A 22,228-nucleotide genomic window follows, 5' to 3' on the forward strand; every position below is an offset into this window, starting at 1 on the left:
TTTAGATTATTGACAGCTAACGAACATCGCAGGGAACTGTACGACTTCGCCACGTAAACATGGCACGGAATTCGCTGTAGCGGCGGGCGTCGGAATACTGATTAGATTCCCCTATATTGTATAGGCTGTATTGATTCCATGCTGATCGGAAATCAATAATTCAATATGCTGCGTTGTCTGTTAGGAAAACATCAACCAACACGTTTATGAAGATATTCCACGCGCAGCATTATTCCACGCGCAGCATTTTATCGAAGTTTTTCGTTATGTTGTGCTGGAACACGGGAAAAATATCTTCTTTGATGGTATCAGTGAAGATGAAACACAGGATCCTAAAATACAGGTTCTTCTTGGAAATATGTTGTGTGTTGTTTGAGAACAACTTTGTAATCAAAACACTTAGAAATTAAAACCGTTTAGAAGGAATGTGACCTTCGCAGATGAGCAAAACACGAAATATTTTTTCCGATTCACAGAAATCCAAACTTTGTCTATAGGTTTTACACGTATTGTTTGGGGCGATCGAATGTCGTAATTTATAGTATTAGAATCCAAGATAGCTTGATGTTAAGTAGTTCCTTCACGGCCACTTTCGACAGCAAATATACAAATTACGGATAGAATAACATTAATGTAGTCATTTGCATGACCGTACAACAGCTACACGCAAGAAACCATGTTATTTGAGTAACAAAAATTTACATACCTCCATGACTATGTAACTGCATTCAGCCTCGTCGACATCCTGAGAATAGTACAACGTCGCACTGGTTTTTCATATACATAAAACTTACTAAATAGAATATCCATAGCACCAGTAAGGACTAAATGAGCAAAAACAGGTATGTCAGTAATAATGATTCGTCCACGACTATTCAGGAAGACTGAGCTGATGCACTTTTGAGCCCATATTAAGTGGTTTCAAACTGGTCGCCAGGCAGAGCCAATGCACCAAGGCAACGATGTGTACATGATTATTACGAAGATTGTACTAACCAGTTATTACATTGAAAGACTTTTTAAAGCGTGTGACCTAAGAAAACTATAGAAAGGAACACAGTAAACTGGACAACAACGCGGTTCCAACTGGGCAATAAACACTGACACGGCTCACAGCACGAAACAAGTACATAGTCAGGCATAGGGTGGAGTGGATTACCGATTCCTCTGATTATTATGTATAGGTATTACATGTACGAGATGGTAGGTTCATATCTACAACAACAGAGATTATTCATGTATGTATTTAACAGCCAGTAAATGGAATAGTGTAAACATGGCTTGGTACTGGGCACATCCTTAGATAGAACTTGGGCTGATACCTTAGTAAAACAGTTGTGAAGTGCTAATTAACAAACAACTGAATAGGATTGGATTCACGAGGGAAATTATAATCAGTAGATGGTACCTTTGTTTTCTTACGAATCGAACGCTAAAAAAAAAATGGTTCAAATGGCTCTGAGCACTATGGGTCTTATCATCTGAGATCATCAGTCCCCTAGAACTTAGAACTGCTTAAACCTAACTAAACTATGGATATCACACACATCCATGCCCGATGCAGGATTCGAACCTGCGACCGTAGCGGTCGCGCGGTTCCAGACTGAAGAATCGAACCTATCCAGCAATTTTATTAATTCGCGTTTCATAACTGATATATTAAGTTATTTTCCTATATTATAGCTAAGGACGTCCCCAGTACCTGGCCATACTTGTGTGCTTCCACTTAATGGCTGACAATTACAAAATATAATAATCTCGCTTGCTCCGATATGAACTTACCATCATGTACATGTAATATCTATATACAGTAATCATATATAGGTCTATCTGTAATTTACTCGACCCTCTGTTCCGTTATGTACTCGTTTTGTGTTGAGAACCTTGTCAGTGTTTACTGTCCAGTTGGAACTAAGTTAATGTCTTTTGTTATGAAACACGGCTAAAAAGTTTTTATGTGAATAGTTGGTTAGTACCAGCTTCAAAATAATCACCAGGCGACCAAGCTTGGAATCCCGTAACATGCTCTCTAAGCCGCATCGGCTCAGACTTCCTGGGTTGTCGCTGACGCATCGTCTTTCATAACTGTGGCAGCACGGCCCCCAGAAAGGCGCCTTGTAAACTTTTAGAGCTGATGCGGACTGGTGTAATGAGTTGGTAGTTCTCCGTATGACAGTTGTCGCTCCGCTAGCTGGCGGTGGGGGCGTTAGTGAGTCATCTGGAGGCCGAGCGTGCCCGCCCATAGCGGTATTGGCTTTGTAATTTATCCTCTAGATGTCGGCGTCCTCTGGGCTCTGCTATTGGAGCAGTCAACATATACGAAAAATTCTGATGCTTAGCAGACGACAAAACTCGCTCTGAAAGCACGTGGCCGGTTTCTCCAGTGCTGAAAAACCGTTGGGGAAAAATGGTGGAAAGGGCCGTCATGACAGACTAAAGAAACTTGTTAAAGACTGAAAATCAGATATTTTCTAATGAAATGTGTATATCGTAAGGCACGAGAAAGCCATTGCCACAGAAATAATCGGAAAATTATAGCGAATACAAGGGTATAAGTGCGCTCTCTCTGTGATGAATTGCTTTTACGTAATTCTATGTTACACAACTTGTAAGCTGCATTAAATTTAAAAAATTGAAACTCGGTGGCGACTACATTGACTTTTACAAACAAAGTGTCAATGAACAGCAAGCGTAGAGATCTTTCGTTTATTCCATGCACAATTTCTATTTGGGAATTTAATAACAAGATTAATTTACATCGTAAAAGGAGCGGAAGCATAAAGAGTAACAAGAGTTGTGAATGTAAAAATAGGTTCATAATTAACTGTAGATATTTATTGGCAATAATATCACCAAGAGTAACGTTTTCCATGGTAAAAAGGGTAATTTGTGGAAAATATAAGTTCAATACTGAGAAGATTATAAAATTTTCTAAGTGATTTCATGTATAATACTTGTATATATATCAATAGACTTATATATTTACACGATCAGGAGTCTAATATATTTCACTTGACTCATGTGACCTATCCAGGAATATAACTGTCCGGCCGCTGTCGTGGCTGAGGCAAGACGGTTTGGGCAGTATTCGCATGCAGTCAGTTGGGCGAGTGGCGAGTAAGTGACTTCGTGAAAGTATTGAGATTTTTCTAAGCGTGGAGTTGTGGATATAAAATTTTCCGCATGCGTGTTTCGCCATTGAACATTTAGCAATACTTTCGAGCTGTGGGCTCAGTGTATTTTTTTCATCGGAGAACGATTCCAAATTCTGAAATTTTACCGTCAATCTGGAGTGTGGATTCCGACTTTTGATTTTTGCCAATTATCATCCCAGATCTTTAACTTGAATCTGAAACAAGCTGAACATTCCTGCACTCAAACCACTGTGAATTGTGAACATTATTACCCAAATCCCTACCTGTCTGATTAGTAACTGTAATTTATTGTGGAATAATTTGGGCAAATACAGGTGAATAGCTAGTCCCTTGAAATTAAACGCAACCAAACTTGAGAAAAAGATCAGCCTTTCATTGCGGCCCCTGATGGTGTTGTACTAACTAAAACCATAACAAACAGATAATTTCCACGGAAATGATGCGGGCTCAAACGTGTTCCAGTGATCCACTGGACACCGATTTTAAGTAACATTTGTTCAGTTCAATACTTTAATTTTACACTTACAATTTTAGATCACGGAGTTCAGGGTTCGCTTCCCGACCTGGTTGGGGATTTTCTCTGCTCGGGGACTTGATGTTTATTTGTCCTCATCATTTCATCGTCATCATCATTCGTGACAATAGCTGGATTGGACTGTGTAAAGCAATGGACTGTGTAAAGAACTGGGACTTTGTACGGGCGCAGTTGAACGCCCCACAAACCAGACATCATCATCACACACCTACATTTTCAAGTTAGCTCGTGCAGGTAGGTACTGGTGGAGAGTACAGTACAGTCGCTTGATGTCCCTGTTTATTTCTCCTGCACTCCTTACATGAGCTATTGATATTTTATTTAACAAGTGCTGTATATTTTACAAAAACGTGTGGAGCTGTGTTATTATGTTCGGAACGTTTTCTCGGTATTTAGATGAGACTAATGTGCAGTTATATTTCTGGGAGACAAGTAAATTTTTGAAACCTCCTGGCAGATATAAATTTTTATTATTTAGACAACACGGTTACTTATGTGTAATTGTTAAACGATTTTGCAGATTACTACATTAACGTTATTCTATCCGTATATTACAAATCTGAGAATCTGAGAATCACACCTAGTTACGGTTTACACTGCTCATGAAGTTTTCCACACCAAGGGAAGTTGGCTTCTAGTATTATAATATCCAAACCTTGTCTTCTGGCACGTGTCTTAATCGGCTTTAACATACGAATTTGCGTACATTATAGCGGACTGACAGCTTAGAGGTAGTGAGGGAAGGACTGTGTCAGACCTGGGATGGAAAACCAACACAAATTAGTTACATAAAGTCATTGCTTTCAGCCGAGTGAGAAGGAGCACATTAAGATATGGATTAAAGTTATAGAGGAGTTGAACTGAGGCCTCTGTCCGGTTACATTTCTCATGGTTTCCCTAAATGCCAATGTTGAGATATCACTTTGAACAAGACCAAAGACGATGTCTTGGCCGATCTTGCCTACCTGAGTAAAAAGTCTGTCTCCAATGATCTTATTATTAAACGATTCATCATCGATGTGGACCTTCGGAGCTGAAGGCCCACTCATGTAACCTTGATGACTGCAGGACTCAAAGCCTTACGCCTCGCCTGGGCCCGTCCACATTGGAGTATTGATAACTGGTAACATCTTGCCTGGTCGGACGAGTCTCGTTTCAAATTGTATCGAGCTGATGGACGTGTACAGGTATGGAGACAACCTCGTGAATCCATGAACACTGCATATCAGCAGGGGACTCTTAAAAGCTGATGGAGGCTCCTTAATGGTGTGGGGCCTGAGCAGTTGAGTGATACTGGAATCCTGATACATCTAGATACGACTCTGACAGGTGAAACGTATGTAAGCATCCTGTCTGATCACCTGTATCCATTCATGTCCATCGTGCATTCAGACGGGGCAATTCCAGCAGGACAATGCGACACCTCACACGTCCCGAATTGCTACAGAGTGGCTGCCGGAACATTCTTCTGTTTAGAAACACTTCTGATGGTCACCAAACTCCCCAGACATGAACATTATTGAGCATATCTAGGATGCCTTGCCACGTGCTGCTCAGAAGGGGTCTGCAGCCCATCGTACTCTCACGGATTAATGGAGAGCCGTGCAGGATTCATGTTGTCAATTCCCTCCAGCATTACCTCGGACATTAGTTAAGTCCATGCCATGTCGTGTTGCGGCATTTCTGCGTGCTCGCGGGGGCCCTACACGATAACAAGCAGGTGTACCAGTTTCTTTGGCTCTTCAGTGTATGACGAGTACTGTACAGTTCGCAGTTACGTAGAGCAATCCAGATTGAAATAAAGCCCGAAACATTCTTTCTGTCGATCTAGTAAACTAAATGTTTTAATATTTTAATTATCACCAGTACAATGAAAATGGTGTAATTTATTTGACACAGATTGTACAAATTGAGAAATTCTATGTTGGCGCCACCCGTTACATTAAGTCGTATGTCCTTGTTCACCTTGATACAAGTATGTTGTGCCTAACTAGGTTATGTGTATTCAGAAGTGATACTACAAACTCAATCAACTTACCAATATGCTGGCATAGAATACAACTACGAGTTTCTTTTCTCCGCTTGCAGCAGCGTCGGGTGCCACAGAACGTTACAGGAATAAACAAGACTTTATATTCCATGCGAAAGGTGTATTACGATTTTGTTTGTTGTGGCCATGGTTGAAGAGGGACATCTCTAAGAAGGACAGTCACTGAAGTTAGAAAGAAAAATATAGGTACAAAGAAAGTGACTGCGAAGAAACCATGGGTAACAGAAGAAATACTTCGTTGATCGATGAAAGAAGGAAGTACAAAAATTATCAGGGAAATTTAGGAATACAGAAATACAAGTGACTGAGGAATGAAGTAAGTAGGAAGTGCAGGGAAGCTAAGACGAAATGGCTGTATAAAAAATGTGAAGAAATCGGAAAAGAAATGATTGTCAGAAGGACAGACTCAGCATACAGGAAAGTTAAAACAACTTTCGGTGACATTAAAAGTAAGAATGGTAACATTCTTTCTGTCTCTTGTGCAACTGGAATCCCATTGCTAACTGCAGTCGAGAGAGCGGATAGGAGGAAAGAATACATTGAAGACCTCTATAAGGGGGAAGATACGTCTGATGGCATAGAAGAAGGAACAAGAGTCGATTTAGAAGAGATAGGGAATCCAGTATTAAAACAAAAAATTAAGAGAGCTTTGGAGGACTTGTGATCAACTAAGGCAAAAGGGATAGATAACATTCAATCAGAATTTCTAAAATCATGGACGGATGTGACAACAAAACGACTATTCACGTTGTTGTGTAGAAGTGTGCTAGTCTAGCGACTTACCATCTCACATTCGGAAAAATATCATGCATACAATTCCGAAGACTGCAAGAGCTGACAAATGCGAGAATTGTCGTACAATCAGATTATCAGCCCACGTATCAAAGAAGTTTTACAAGAATGATATACACAAGAACGTAAAAGCAAATTGAGTATGGGTTAGAAGACGATCAGTTTGGCTTTAGGGAAGGGTAAGGCACCACGACGTGGCGGTTGACAATGGAAGCAACACTAAATAAAAACCAAAACACGTTCATAGCATTTGTCTACTTCGAAAAAGCGTATGACAGGCTAAAATAGTACAAGATGTACAAAATCCTAATGAAAATAGGGTAAGAAACAGGGAGAGACAGGAAATATGTACACGAACCTAGATGGAGTAATAAGAGGGGATGACAAATGACGAAGTGCCCGGATAAAAATGGATGTAAGACAGGGATGTAGTGTTTCGCCCCTATTTTCAATCTGTACATCGAAGAAACAATGATGGAAGTAAAGGAAAGGTTCCGGAGGGGAATTAAAATTCAAGGTGGAAGGACATCAGTGATACGATTCGCCCATGTAATTGCTATCCTGAGTGAAAGTGAAGAATTACAGGTGCTCCTGAATGGAATGAACAGTCTAATGAGTACAGAATATGGACTGAGAGTAAATCGAAGAAAAACGAAAGTAATGAGAAGTAGCAGAAATGAGAAGAGTGAGAAACTTAACATCAGGATTGACGGTCACAAAGGAGATGAAGTTAAGGAATTATACTACCTAGGCAACGAAATAAACAAAGACGGACGGAACAAGGAGGACATGAAAAGCACTTTCAAAAAGGGCATTCCTGGCCGCGAGAAGTCTATTAATGTAAAAAATGAGCCACAATTTGAGGAAGAAATCTCTGAGAACGTACATTTGGAGCACAACATTGTATGGAAGTGAAACATAGACTGTGGGAAAACTGAAACGGAAGAGAATTGAAGCGTTTGAGGTATCGAGCTACAGACAAATGCTTAAAATTAGATGGACTGATAAGGTAAGGAATGAGGACGTTCTGCGCAGAATCGGAGATGGAAGAAACACGTGGGAAACACAGACTAGGAGAAGTGACAGGATTATAGGACATCTGTTAAGATACGAAGGAGAGACTTCCATGGTACTAGAAGGAGCTGCAGAGGGCAAAAATTGTAGAGAAAGACAGTGATTGGAGTACATCCAGTAAATAATTGAGGATGTAGATTGTAAGTGCTACTCTGATATGAAGTAGTTGGGATAGGAGAAGATTTGTGGTGGGCCACATCAAGCTAGTCTGAAGGAAAAAAAAAGGGCGAACGTGAACCCCAAGGGTGCCTTCCGGAAATACGAGGTCACCAAATGAATGCCACCAAAACGTTTCACAGATCATACTGCTCCTTCCTCCGGCCGGGGCCCTTTGGGCGATTCCCGCAGGTTGTTTGCTTTTGATGTTTCACGCCGTACACACCAATGTGTCGACTGGGGGATAAACCGTTATTCATCGGAAAAAACTACCTGTCGCCACTCATTGACCGTCGAGCTGTAGTACTGATGTGGAAATTCAGACCTTTTTTGCTGATGCACTCAGTGAGTACGAGTGTGTGAGCGAAGCCCATGCTGCAGAGTGTCATATTCAGCAACATTCACTGAACTGACGTTGAGGTGACAGTATTGGTAGCACTTTTGTTCATCTAGGCGTTTGCTTACTCAACTGTCGTACGTCTATCCGCCCACACACATCTCCGCTGAAGTCTTTCACCCTTGTCATCTAAGCCCCGTGGTGTATCACAGTTGCCTCGAAGCCAGTTTTGGATAGCGGCATTTTGCCATGCACCGTATACTTTAAATACGGCGGCACGCGAGTAGTTCACAAAGACAGACGTTTCAGGAATGTTCCCGCTTCGTTTCCGCACTACGTGGACAGTGGCAGTTTTCCGTACCCCCGCCTACTAATTCGACAAGCTTTATGTACCTTCCACTGCCAGCGCTGCCATCTGTCAGTGGTCATATTAATGGTACTGGACGTCCTAATAATCAAGTAATCTACAGTGACGCAATACTGACTTATTTAAAAGTAATGATTAGATGTTTTAGGGCTTCTGAGTCATTTGTGTAAGTGGTCTTTTGACGATTATGTATGAATTAGTCACTCTGACCCAATTTACAAGTGGACAGAGCTTGGCCTATAGATAGAGGTTGGCGTCAATGACGATTCTCATCACATAGTATATTCCTATGAAGCTGCACCCATCAATAGAAGCTTCAAGATTTATGTCCTACTCAATAGCTGCTATCATTATTAGGCCATCTTTCTTAACAGCGCCAATTAAAACAAATAATGTAATAAGGAGACTGAAGCCTCCTGACAGAACTTTGGTTCCCTTCTTTGTGAATGTCAGCAAAACATTTATTCGTCACATCTTGCGACACACAGGTGCCACCTCAGTCCACATCTCTCTACGAGTAGGTGACAACTACGTATCATTTCTTCAGATTATTTGTTTTGAGGTTTCTGGGTGTGGCAATGGCGGTGTCGCTTTTCGTTGATGCGGCATGCTACGAATATAATTTTTTGAGATTGACTCCCGAGGTGTCACCCTCGCTGTGGCACGTCACACTTCTGACAACACTACAGTATCCATTGTAACACAATTCAGAATTCTTCTGTAGACGCCTTTAGCAGCTCCAGCGTGATCACTCCCTCTGGCTTATCTGAGTAGGTCCACCGAGCTGTGGAACCAAGTGGGCATTAACGTTCGGCTGATATATGTGAATCCAGAAGATGCTTCCTCGCTTCGTCTGTGTAAGAGGCTAGCCGTGAGCGTGGGTGCCGTCCTCAAGAACTTGCTATCAGTCGTAGCAGTAGATTGGCTCTGATACACGGCACCAAGGCATCAGTCCCACATCAATTTCTTGGAGCCGACGAGAGCTGATCGCTGAGGCCAAAGTTTTGAAATGTTCCTGGTTGACGTGGTAGGTGACGTTGAGCGGATCTGATGTGAACTGGCAGCGTTATGCCCATTCCCACCTCAGGTACACGGCCAGTCATATCAAAATCTACCTGTTTAATCAGAGTGAACAGAAACAGTCTGAAAAGCTGTGGCTTGTGCTGAGGCATAATTTTTGAGAAAAAAGTTCCATATGTTGCGCCGTTTCCAAGTAATTAGCACTGAAGGTCGTTGCAAGCAAGAATTCAAACAGCCCACCACAAACAGTCGCCAATCGTGTGTTTAGTTTGGTTTGCTAAAACGGAAGAAGAGGGCGATACAAAAATTAAATACTGGACTGAATAAGAGCCAAAGTCTGAGCAGTCTCGCGCTTTGTCATATACGCTATGACAACACCTGATACTAATTGTATTTGGCGGGCCGTTTGAATTTGCACGCGCAGTGGACCGATTGGTTAAACACATAACTAGTTAACCAAGAAACGCGGCTACTTATCAAATATTTTCCTCAACAATTATTTCTCAGCACAACCTACTCTCCGACACACGTACAAGTGGTTGACACTGTAGTCTTCTGTCCCTAGAGAGACCCGGACTGGTGCAGGAAACTACAGAAAGAAACCATGAGAATCGGCTCTTTTCAACATCTTATTTGTCAGATAGAATTTTGCGCGAGATCATGACTAAACTTTTAGGATAATAGTGGTCCTTCCAGCAGGCCATTTCCAAGACAACATCAATACTTTGAAGTGAGGAAGCAAGTTTCTTACGTATTTACATTCATCAACTTTTCTTGAACTTTCTTCGGCAACGAATATTCGAAAACGATTTGTCTTATATACGTGAAATATAAATACACGACACGAATATTTTAAAGAGAACTGTCACGTACCTTAATTTGATATTTCGCATACGTTGCTAAGTTACCTGTATCAGGAAGGTAATTCAGTTAAAGTGTCTGTCGATTTTGATCAATTTCAGACCTATTGCAAGCATTCTATCAGCACCTAATTTACTGCTTTTTGCGGATCGCTTTCATCTTAAACAAAACCGTCAACTACTAAGATTTCATTTGAAAATTTCTCTACGGCTGCTTCAGGCTACAAGGTAAAATTGCTTGAATTTAACCGTATCCTTCCATATCAGCCTGTTTTTGTTGTATCTACTTTATCAATTCTCCAAAATGTTTTTCAGATTTTCGCTTATGGGTTCCTTTTTAGAACCTATGCCCAACGTTACCAGCATTTACTGACAGTCACTACCAGCCCTTATTAGCAGGGAGATAGGAGCTGCTTTCGGGGACGTCTTTCGTCAGCTACTCCCATCAAATCTGATACAAGACCAATGCCCAACTTATTTCCTAACGCTTCCCCTAAAAAGCACAGGGTGACCATAAGATATTACCCTGATATGAAGATTAAATACTATATTGTTGACGGTAACGTCTGTATTATGTTACAGGTCTAATAGGGAACCGTAGTAGTTCCAGTACAGCTGTGTCTCATTCAACACTTTCGGCATAAGAAGCGCTTTGTGAGCTACGTCGTAAAAATGGCTACCGGAAGTTTTGCGACCCATGCTGGAAAGAAAGCTCTTAATATCAAGTTAATCAGAACACGTATGGAAGCTTTTATGGGGACGGGGTCGATTCAGAATGGGACACTTAGCGGGGGAGCATATGTTTCGGAGGAGAATGTGCAAACAATTCAAACCGAGGTCGGCATAGAAATCCATTAATATGATTCGTAGGAGCTTCAAGTGCCAAATGGTTCAGTGCATAAAGTGGTTCGTAATCGCCTTAAATTGTATGCGTAGAACGTCCAAATTGTTCAGGAAGTACAAACAGAGGGCCACTCAAAGCGTGAACAATCTGAAATGGACATTCTGAACGGTTTGAATGAGGACAATGATCTCTTGATGCGTGTGTGGTTTTCCGATGAGGCTACGTTTCGTGGTTCAGATATCCGCAATAATGTCCGGATCTCGGGATGAGAAAATCCTCACAATGTACGAGAACACATTCGAGATAGTCCAAAGGGTAATGTGTGCTATAGGTTAATAATGTGTCATCGAGTGATAGCCCGATTTTTCTTCCTTGAAAGCAATGTAAGTGAATCTGTTTATTTAGAAACGTTGGTGAACTATGCCATTCCCTAGCTACAGGATATGTATGACACTATCATATTTCAGCAGTAAGGTGCTGCCCCTCCTTAATCTCCAGAAGCCCCCGATTTTCGCAATGAAACCTTATCCAACAGCGTGCCATTTAAATCTAAAATTACCGTTGTCTCTTTGTACAGATTTTTTTAAACCTTTATTATGCGTTGTGGATATGTTCTTTTCCTCATAATTCTCTGCAGTTTCTGTCAACATTATTGTATGCGTTATTAAACTCAATGAATGCTAAATGGGTTTCCTCATTATACTCTCTTTTTTTCTATTATTTGTTTTATTACAAATAATGGATCTATTGCCGATCCGCCCCTCCGAAATCCCATTTGTTCTCCGCTCTTTTTCATTATTCTTGCATAAGGGGTCAAGTAAGGTGACTCCGCTACAGATCTCGGAGCTACAGAGGTCTCCTTTCTTAAATAGTGATATCATCTTTGCTTGTGACCATCCTATTGGATTAGCTCCCTTCGCCAGCATACATTAAATAAATGTGGTAATTTCTTTCCATATTTAGAAGTTCACTCCTTTATACCACACACACCAGTAGCTTTTTTTTTCTTTGTGAAGATGAGACTTCTCTTAATTCGTCCACAAATAAATGCTCTACACATCATATTTAAAGGTCATCCTCTATATTCTACGTGACGCAATTTTCTTCATACTACAAGCTATTGTAGCGTTCTATCCAGTTTTCTTGTTGGATGTTACTTATTTGAACAACTTCTTTTTCCGATTCTATTTAGAATTTTCGTTGTTTTATAAGCTATCATTTGTCTCCCGTGAGTACCTTTTGTATTAAAGCTTATAAACCTGTCCGAAGATTCTTGACGAGCTCTTTTCACTACTCGATTTGCTGTATTTCTCTCTAATTTGTAAATCTGTAGAGGCTCCTCTGTTGGTTCATTGACATACTTAATATCAGTGTCTTACATTTCCTTTATAACGTCATCAATTTCTGGTGTCCAAATTTTTAACCATTTCTTCCTTCTTATCATTTTCTATTTTCCTAAGGCTTTTTCAGCAGTTTTGTTAATAGCAATTTCTATATTTTTCCATTCCTTCCCTATTTCTTCCGCTCTCTTCTCCAGTTCTTGATGAAGTCTCAGTGGTACAAACCTCGTATGCTTTGTTCATTTAGTAGATATATTTTGTACATTTTTTCCTCCACCTTTTCTTCTGTCAACCTTTTGTTCTTTCTCCATTTAGTGGACATATCTATTTCAGATATCACCAAGAAATAGTCACTCTCAACTCTTCTATCTCTTTCATTCTCTCCTACCTTTTCATTAATCATAATGTAAATTCCTCGAACAGGCCATGTGTAGTTATGGATATCATTTTTGCAGAAGTAGGTATTGGTTACCTTTAGTTTGTTAAAAAAAAACAATCTTCCATTACTATTTATGACATGTTCTCCCATCGTTCCCACAATCTTTGGGACAGGTTTATTCCCCACACTTGCGTGTAAATCCCCTGACAATATGATTTGATGCTTATTGTTATATTTGTCCAAAAGCTGTTGCGATTTGTCGTAGAAATCTACAGCCTCCTCTTTTTCCATTACACCCTGAGCGAAAACTGCAATGATAGTCAACTTCTTTCTCTCTTCTTTTACAATTAAAACTATAAATCTTCCATTTATATGACTGTACTCTTTTTTCCTGTCTTTTATGTATGCAAATGGCAACCTCTTTGCTCGCTCTCTCCTACTTTCTTGTTTCTGTATATAACATTAAATATTCTCCGACATACCTTACTTACGATCTTTGTTTTCTAAATGTCTGTTGTTCCATGTTGCTACCTTAATACTGTTAGCAAGCGATATATTCTTAACCTATCTTTTTGCCGGATCCCATCATCGGTAGTAGTGCAGCAAAGAGGGCATGGGAACAATTTGTTAGTGAATGTTGACTACCTGAGGGGCAAGGAAACATTTAGGGGCAAACCTATTGTTCACTTTCGATTGACAGGTCCTTAAACTATTGTTGTGCTTAATGGATTAGGACACCCTGCGGATAATCTGTCCTGAGAAAGCCCCTACTCCTCCTACTCACTCTCCTCGTTCACCTCCAGCTTCTCCTCTCCCTAACCTTCTGGCAAATTCTCACCAGCACTTGCACACTTCTGGGCCTGAGCTATTCTAATAGCCACTTCACACTACCAGTTTAATTGAGTAACTAATTAAATCGTTTAATTAATTAACCCTCTCCCTCAGTAAATTCCCAGCTCTCCACCTACCCTCTCCCACCAGGAAATTTGTGGGAAAAAAGACTCAGTTCACTGGCTATTTGCTGGGGAATCGATTGCAGTGCATGAAATACTCTTTACACAATTACTGGTATACAAGGCAATGTGTGAAAGATTTTTTATTTAAACAAGGATCGAATGAAGTGGTGCACAATGCCACCACCAGAGGATGTAACACCAACCCATGCCTCGCCCCTCCTTCCCTAACTACCCAGAAAAACTGATCAGAAAAAGATTCACTCTGTGCTGGAGAGGAAGTGTCTCATGACACGACATTCCAATCAAAGTCAATAATATATTGCTGCGTATTCTTTTTTTTAATCAGTTTGCAGGTCACAGGGTCCCCCACTTGGGTAAAGGTCAGGATAGCATCCCAACCCCACTTCCCATGACATAATAACAGCGATCACCGATAAATGGAATGAAGTGCTATATAGTAGCTATTATTTGGGATTTTCCGCGTGTGTCTGTCGTCCGGACGCCACCATGAGTGTCAAAACCGCCCATTGTTCTAATTACGTATCCCGTTACTATGTAATAGCGATCACGAAGAGGATATCGCCTCTATTGATCTTAAGGTCCAAAACAAAGCCTTATGTTGTCTAGGACTCGCAGGCTCACTTCCTGTCTCACTCTAGAGGCCACTCCCTGAATATCTGTATGAACCAACATCTCCAAACTCTCAGACAGAGGCTTTCATCTCTCCTCGGAATACTGTGTTCCTATTTACCAGTGCTGAACACAAAGGTAGAGCTGACCCAATTTCGTATAATAAATGAAGTGAAATAATCCATTTGCACTATCCTATCGCTGGCCAGGGTGGCCGAGCTGTTCTAGGCGCTACAGTCTGGAACCGCGCGACCGCTACGGTCGCAGGTTCAAATCCTGCCTCGGACGTGGATGTGTGTGATGTCCTTAGGTTAGTTAGGTTTAAGTAATTCTATGTCCTAGGGGACTGATGACATCAGAAGTTAAGTCCCATAGCGCTCAGAGCCATCTGAACCACTACCCAACCAAATTAATTGTTTCCCAACAATAATGAAATAGATCACTTAAAACACTCACCTCCACATTATAATGATACTTCTTGGAAAAAAAACATATATTGAACATTTGCGTATCACATGAAAACATTATGCATATCAAGTAATGACATATCCGCAACAAGTAGATCGTAGCGCTAAATATATTGGAGGTCTTGCCCCTACGTTCAACAACACAAACGCCCTCCTCCAACACAACGTTTCCACCAAACATACGTGGTGAAAAAAAAAACCTACTGGTAAAACAAACTATCGATAGCTGAAGAGCGCGCAGTCCGCCAACAGCAGGGCAGCTCCGTCTGCAGCGGAAGGAAGAGAGACCCGCACCCACTGCAGCTGTACACTTAACGCCCGGCATTCGCACAGCCACCATACAGAACGCTACGAGGTTGGCGCAACTATTACTTGGCAGTCAACCTATCAATTTACATTGTGGGGATAATCGTCCAGTGCAGACACCCGTCGTGTTGAATCCCGTTACGCAAAACACACGTCCGTTTCTGTCCCTGCTTACCCAGCACGCTGGTCACTTCGCCAGCCCCCCCTACCGTTGGCAAGATCAGACAGGTCGGAACATTCTTTGGTTCTAACCACACATCAGAGGCTGAGCTAACTGACAACTTCTAGTCGCCGGACCCTCGTGACCACAGCTGCCGCCAGTTGCGGTGCGCTGGGAAACAGACATTTGTGGCCTGGAAGTATACAGCCAATTCCACCCTGACATACAGCCCCAGTTTAGGAAATCCACTTTACCCAGCCTGATGCAGCGGTGTTGTTGGCCATACACCTCGAATTTCTTACCCAAAATGTGGTTTTCTCCCTTTTATACGAATTATTTTCGAAGATAGAAGAAATCACGGCATATACGCTTTTATACGCCGCTAAGGTATCGTTACTTGTAGTGAAAATCATGTAACTGTATGGCATAGGGTATATTTCTCCTAAAGTACTCTCTCATCACATAAAAAGTTCTGCTCTATTCAGCCTAAAATCTGTTACGTCCTCAATCAAATGGCTCAAATGTCTCTGAGCACTATGGGACTTAACATCTGAGGTCATCAGTCCCCTAGGACTTAGAACTACATAAACCTAACTAACCTAAGGACATCACACACATCCATGCCCGAGGCAGGATTCGAACCTGCGACCGTAGCGGTAGCGCAGTCCAGACTGAAGCGCCTACCACTGCTCGGCCACTCTGGCCGGCCGTTCTCAATCTCAGGACATTTTTGGCCCATGACGGAGTGCTAAGACCTACCTGTCACCTAATGCCTCCTCACATTCGAACTTCTTTAAAGTAAGCCAGTTCTTCGTCACAAATGAAGTCTCTTAAGGTAACACCACAGAGAAGCTGTAAATATCAGGTTTATCCCAAGTATAACTTAATAAATTCGGTAATACATCTGATATTATTACGATGGTTTTCTCTCCTTGTGTAGGCGGAAAACTGAAATTTCGTATAATTATATCGTCGCAACGAAAAATCGCCTGAATACTGTTTCCATTCCTGAGTCATATCCACGGTTTCCTAGCCACTGCTTCCAGGCACCAGGAGGCATGTCCTTGGGATCAAATTGATAGGATAATTAAAGAAATTGATCATGTGAGTCACTTTCATGGCAAGTAATTTCTTTATTTTCAGCAGTCGAAGTACATTCCCCAGGTAGCTAAACGGGAATCCCTAAAAGAAAGACGATGTCCTTTGCGAGGAACACTATTTAGAGCCGACATTTTAAGCTAACCGCAGAACGATTCTACGGCCGGCAACATGTATTTCACATTAGGACCGCGTTATTGATAACACTGTAACAACGATTATGTTACTTTCACCTTGCATAAAACCGGTCTTGGCTCTACAGGCACACACAAGGGTCGTTGACGACATCCAGCTTAAAATCTATACATGCTTTATAAATAGAAGAGTGGTATTGCTTCCGAATAAGGTGGTCTACCACACAAATACCGTGACATTGCATACAGATGGTATTCACTGGATGTGTATTAACAAGTGCGGGTGCACCTCGCCAGCCATGTTAGCTCATAATAAAATCACCCTTATCACCGAATTGGTTCAAAATGTTTCAAATGGCTCTGAGTACTATGGGACTCAACTGCTGAGGTCATTAGTCCCCTAGAACTTAGAACTAGTTAAACCTAACTAACCTAAGGACATCACAAACATCCATGCCCGAGGCAGGATTCGAACCGGCGACCGTAGCGGTCTTGCGGTTCCAGACTGCAGCGCCTTTAACCGCACGGCCACTTCGGCCGGATATCACCGAATTCACAAAGTGATTCGGCTAAGGAACGTAGTATTAAGCTGATACTAGTAACTCCCCCTTGTCGCTGCTAGATATGTGGCACGCAAAAAAACAGTATTTGTAACATATTCTGTCTCGATACCATGTCGACAGTGTAACATATGTTCTGAAATATATCCACGGTGCTATAGGCGATGGAGGATGATTGTTGATTGAGAATGATCACACACAGTAGATGGTATGCTACGTGAGGAATCAGTTTAAAAAATGTAAAGCTCGACTGAGGTCATAGCATATGTACAGAGTCCAATGACCTATAATATGGTTTTTCAGATCTATAGTGTTATGCTTTCCAGTAGAAATCCCTGTCCGAGATTTGGGATCAGGTCTATCAATTCAACCACGTACTTGGTTTGGAGCCTATGCAGATGTGCGGTGTGGGATCCGCATCAGGTGGGACTGACGGATGACATCGAAAAAGTAGAATGAAGGGCAGCTCGTCTTGTATTATCCGCGTAATAGGGGAGATAGTGTCACAGACTTGATACCTGAACTGGAGTGGCAATCATTAAAACAAACGTTTTCTGTTGCGACGGGATATTCTCATGAAATTTCAATCACCAGTTTTCTCCTCCGATTGCGAAAACATTCTGTTGGTACCCACTTACATAGGGAGAAATGATCATCACGATAAAATAAGAGAAATCACGGCTCGCACCAAAATTTTAAGTGCTCGTTTTTCCCGCGTGCCCTTCGAGAGTGGAACGATAGAGAGACAGCATGAAGGTGGTTCATCGAACCCTCTTCCAGGCACTTTATTGTGAATAGCATAGTAATCACGTAGATGTAGATGTCTTTTAATGATTACAGTCAGTGGTGAATCATATTCGTAGCACTCCCATATCTCGGAATGACTCACCTTTTTCGAACATGTTCGTTGCGGAATCCTATGTTCTAAGGACCCCATACAGCAAAACTCCAGCGTGGTTTCAGAAAGTCTCTCTGCCTCTTGTAACTTTTCCTCAACCAAGTGATCATTCCAGTGTAAGTCGGAACTGAGCGGAAGTCAGAGAGCGCTATAGCTAAGACCTTCTTCAACTCGTGGACAAACAGGGCGAACTGAGTTACTGCGGCAAGACCATGTTTTGACCACTCAGCGGAAATGAGAACCATGAGAACCACGTACAGTGTGTAAAGGCAGCGCCAAACTAAGCTTTCTACTGCATCACGTGGTACTGGAAAAGACAATATGAGCTGTTTCGGTGGTGTTTCATTATTTTCGTAATGGCAACGACGATAGCAACCGTTACGAAATTGTCTCGAGTGAGAAACAGCCGACCGCTGCAATAATATATATATATATATATACATATATATAAATATATATATATATATATATATATATATATACACACCACCGTGTCTTGAATATATATATATGGGCTGTTTTTCATTCAAGACACGGTGGTGTTTCTTATCAAGAAAATTGGGAAGACTCAATATCATAAGGAACTGAAAGAAGGACGAGGATTTTGCTAATGCACTGCGAAGCATCCCCAAATAACACACAGCAACAGCAGTCTGAAAGACATCTGCAGTCATTCTCTATCTCCTCTTTTTTTTGTGCCATCCAACAGAGAAAAGAAAAGGCATGAACTATGAAAACTGCACTAACGTTACCTCTGTTGCACTGTATACTTGGTATCGAGATAGAACCCAATACAGAAACTGTTTCTTAGGGTGGGAAATATCTAGCAGCGACAAGGGGGGGGGGGGGGGGGTTTGCAGATATCGGCTAAATACTACGTTCTTTAGTGGAATCATTTTCTAAATTCGGTGATAAGGGTGATTTTATTATGAGCCCACACTATTAGCGATATGCACCCACACTTTCGGTCTGTTAAGGGGACATTGTATGTCCTATGCTGCCAATGTTACATTGCCGAATTTTGTGACCCATTATCTTGAAAACTTTTTAAGACACCATCTTATAATTTTTCATAATTACTGAATGCACCGTTCTAGATACATTGAACTACAATTATTACTAAAATTGTATTGTGGGGCATGTTACCCTTTTTTTCAAACACTCAGTTTTTTGATAGAATTTTGTAAATAAATGAACATAAAACAAAACAACTCAGTATACTTGAATTATTCTAGTTTCATATGTTTTGAATCGCGCCACTTGGTGTGCTGTGAAAATTTCATTTCTCTACCATCAGGACAACTTTGGAAAACTGGTCGTTTATTGCAAAAAATTTTGTTCAGAGATAATGAGGTTTCACAACAGCCCAGTTCTAGCCTCCTCCTTTTCTTTCTTCCTTCTTCTGTCATTTGCTGAGCAGCTAACTCTGCTTCATATACACGAAGCTCATCCAGCTACCGCAGTCCTTTAGCTGTGTTCTGTCCAAATCTTATCCCTAACTTCTCCAGAACCTGAAGTCTTTCATAGCCTCCACCATTAAAAGTTATTACAGTATCAGACACTGCTACCATTAATGTCATAAGGCCAACAAATACATTTTTAGGCACACGGCACCACACAACATTATTGAAGGACTCAGTCACCTTCTGTGTCTTCACGTGTAAACATTTGTTTAGTAGCCCAGGATTTGCCAGATAGGTAAATAGGTTTGACTGCCTCCATTACTGCCAAAGGAAGAGAACGCTTATGTGTAAATTCATGCAGAGTGCCAGAAAATCAGCTTGCCTATATTTACACCAAGTGTTTGGTGGAGGCGGACACAAAGCATGACACTGCTAGCACACGTGTTTTCAAGAACTTCATAAGAAAATGCAGGTCTCACAAATCTTCTACCTACAAATTTGAATTTATTGCGGTTACTTTTAAGCTTACACATTTTATTTACGTATAAGAAGCACTAGAAGTAATCTTACTACAAAAGCAGCCAATAATCTCACTACTTTCAACGAAACGTAGTATCAGAAACAAAGGACTGATTTGTTTATTCGTAATGCCAACTTCTGAGACGTAGCAGTATGCACAAATAAAGGCACAAAACAGCCTTCAAGACTGCTCAACTGCGTTGCTGCAAAATTAGACAGTTAGACGTCAACATCCAAAATATTATTTGAAGGTCTCACAATTGTCTGATTTCAATGTATTATATATGAAAATGTTCAGGAAAGTCCAAAGTACATTATGAAGCAGAAAACAGAAAATGTCAAATTTCAATGAATTTCACGTACAATGTACCCTTAATACACACCCCGCAACCACTGTCTACATTCAGTGTCACGGTATTTGTGTGGAGGAGAACTTCATTTGGAAGCAATACCATACTACGATTTATAAAGCACGTACAGTTTTTAACATGGATATCGTCAGCATATCTTGTGTGTATCTATAGAACCAAGACCGTCTTTTCGCAGGGTGAAAGAAACATAGTCGTTGCGAAAGTTTTTTTTTTTGCTCGGTGATTACGTGAAATGTACGTGGTCAGCGGTAGCATATTTCTGCGACCAGCTTAAAATGTCGGTTGTGAATAGTCTTTCTCGAAAAGACCATCATCATCTCTCTAGTGATTCCCATTTCAGTTACCTAGTTAGTGTACTCCGACGAATGAGAAAAAACATAAAGTTACTCGCCATTCAAAGGGATTCTCGGGATCAATTAAGTTAATTGACCTATCAGTTTGATATGAATGACGAGCCACTTGGTAGCTGGAAGCGGTGGCCAGGATACCACGAATATAATTTAGGAGTGGGAGCGCTAATCAGGTGATTCTGCATAGCGTTGATAGGTTTTAAAGAAATGTCAATATCCCATCTTCACAGAGATGTAATAAAATCAGATTATTACGGAATTTAGAAAGTAATACGTGGTATAAACCTGATAATTACAATAATAAATGAAAAGCACCAGTTTGCTTTTGTTCTACAATATTGTAGAACAAAAGCAAACTGGTGCTTTTCATTTATTATTATAATGTTGTTCTACCAAGAACCGACGGAAGATTCTGTTAATCTGATAATTACAGCTTTTCTGTGCTGTTACCTTAAGGGACTTCATGTGTGGCGAAGCATTTGGTTATTTTAAGGGAGTTAGATGTGAGGAGGTGCCCTATGACAGAGGTGGATCTTAGCACTCCGTCATTAGCAAAAAATTAGTTTAATATTCTAGTCCTACGATGGAGGACATGTAGAAATTAAGGTGATTGATACAGATTTTTCAGCTCATGAGGGAACACTGAGAGGAAATATAGCATAGGCTGTATTGTACATAATTTTCACAACAAGTAAAGATACTTTAGCAGTGTAAAAATGCATGTAGGCCCCGCATTCTTCTGTCTTCGGAAGGGACGAAATTGCAATTCGCATGAGAAATTCGAGCTGTATGGCCAACAATATCGTAGTCTCGGAATAGGCAAAGTGGATTCTTTTAAACTGACAAGGGGAGGCCACGACGTTTGGAACGCGGATTTACTGCAGACTTCGTACACTCGTAGTACTCCATGAGGACAACAAAATGTGTAAGCAGTAGCGCGTACTTCTCATACTCCTCAAGAGTTATCGAGATAATCGCAAGATAATTTCGGTCGTCATATATATATATATATATATATATATATATATATATATATATATATATATATATATATATATATAATGTGTGTGTGTGAATGTGTTTGTGTGCGTGGCCGTTTTAACCATGAAGCGGCTGCAGCCGAATATTGCCGGCACGGTAGCTCAGCGTGTTCGTTCAGAGAGCGCCGGCACGGTAGCTCAGCGTGTTCGGTCAGAGGGCTGTGTGCTCTCTGTAATAAAAAAAAACTGAATCAAGTATTCAACGATCAACTTGAACGGATGTCCTGTGACGTCCGCCCAGACTACACGCAACGAACTATATCGAACAAAATGAAAAAAAAAAAACTAAGAAAATTAAAAGAGAGCCGGTTGGCATCTGTAATAAAAATCTGAGTGGAAGGATCAACCACTGAACTTTAACAGGTTGTCTTGCGACGTCAGCAACGACCAAACACAACGATCAATAACGAACAGAATGAAAAAAAAG

At 41.0% G+C, this 22,228-nt stretch overlaps 1 protein-coding gene across 1 annotated transcript in view; it reads right to left on the bottom strand.

Annotated features, from left to right (window-relative positions):
- Window positions 1-22,228, bottom strand: part of LOC124606299 (beta-alanine transporter-like) — a 489,380-nt gene that overhangs the window by 460,750 nt on the left and 6,402 nt on the right. The gene's annotated exons all lie outside the window — the stretch shown is intronic.

This window comes from Schistocerca americana, chromosome 3 (genome assembly GCF_021461395.2).
Source record: "Schistocerca americana isolate TAMUIC-IGC-003095 chromosome 3, iqSchAmer2.1, whole genome shotgun sequence".
Lineage (NCBI taxonomy): Eukaryota > Metazoa > Arthropoda > Insecta > Orthoptera > Acrididae > Schistocerca > Schistocerca americana.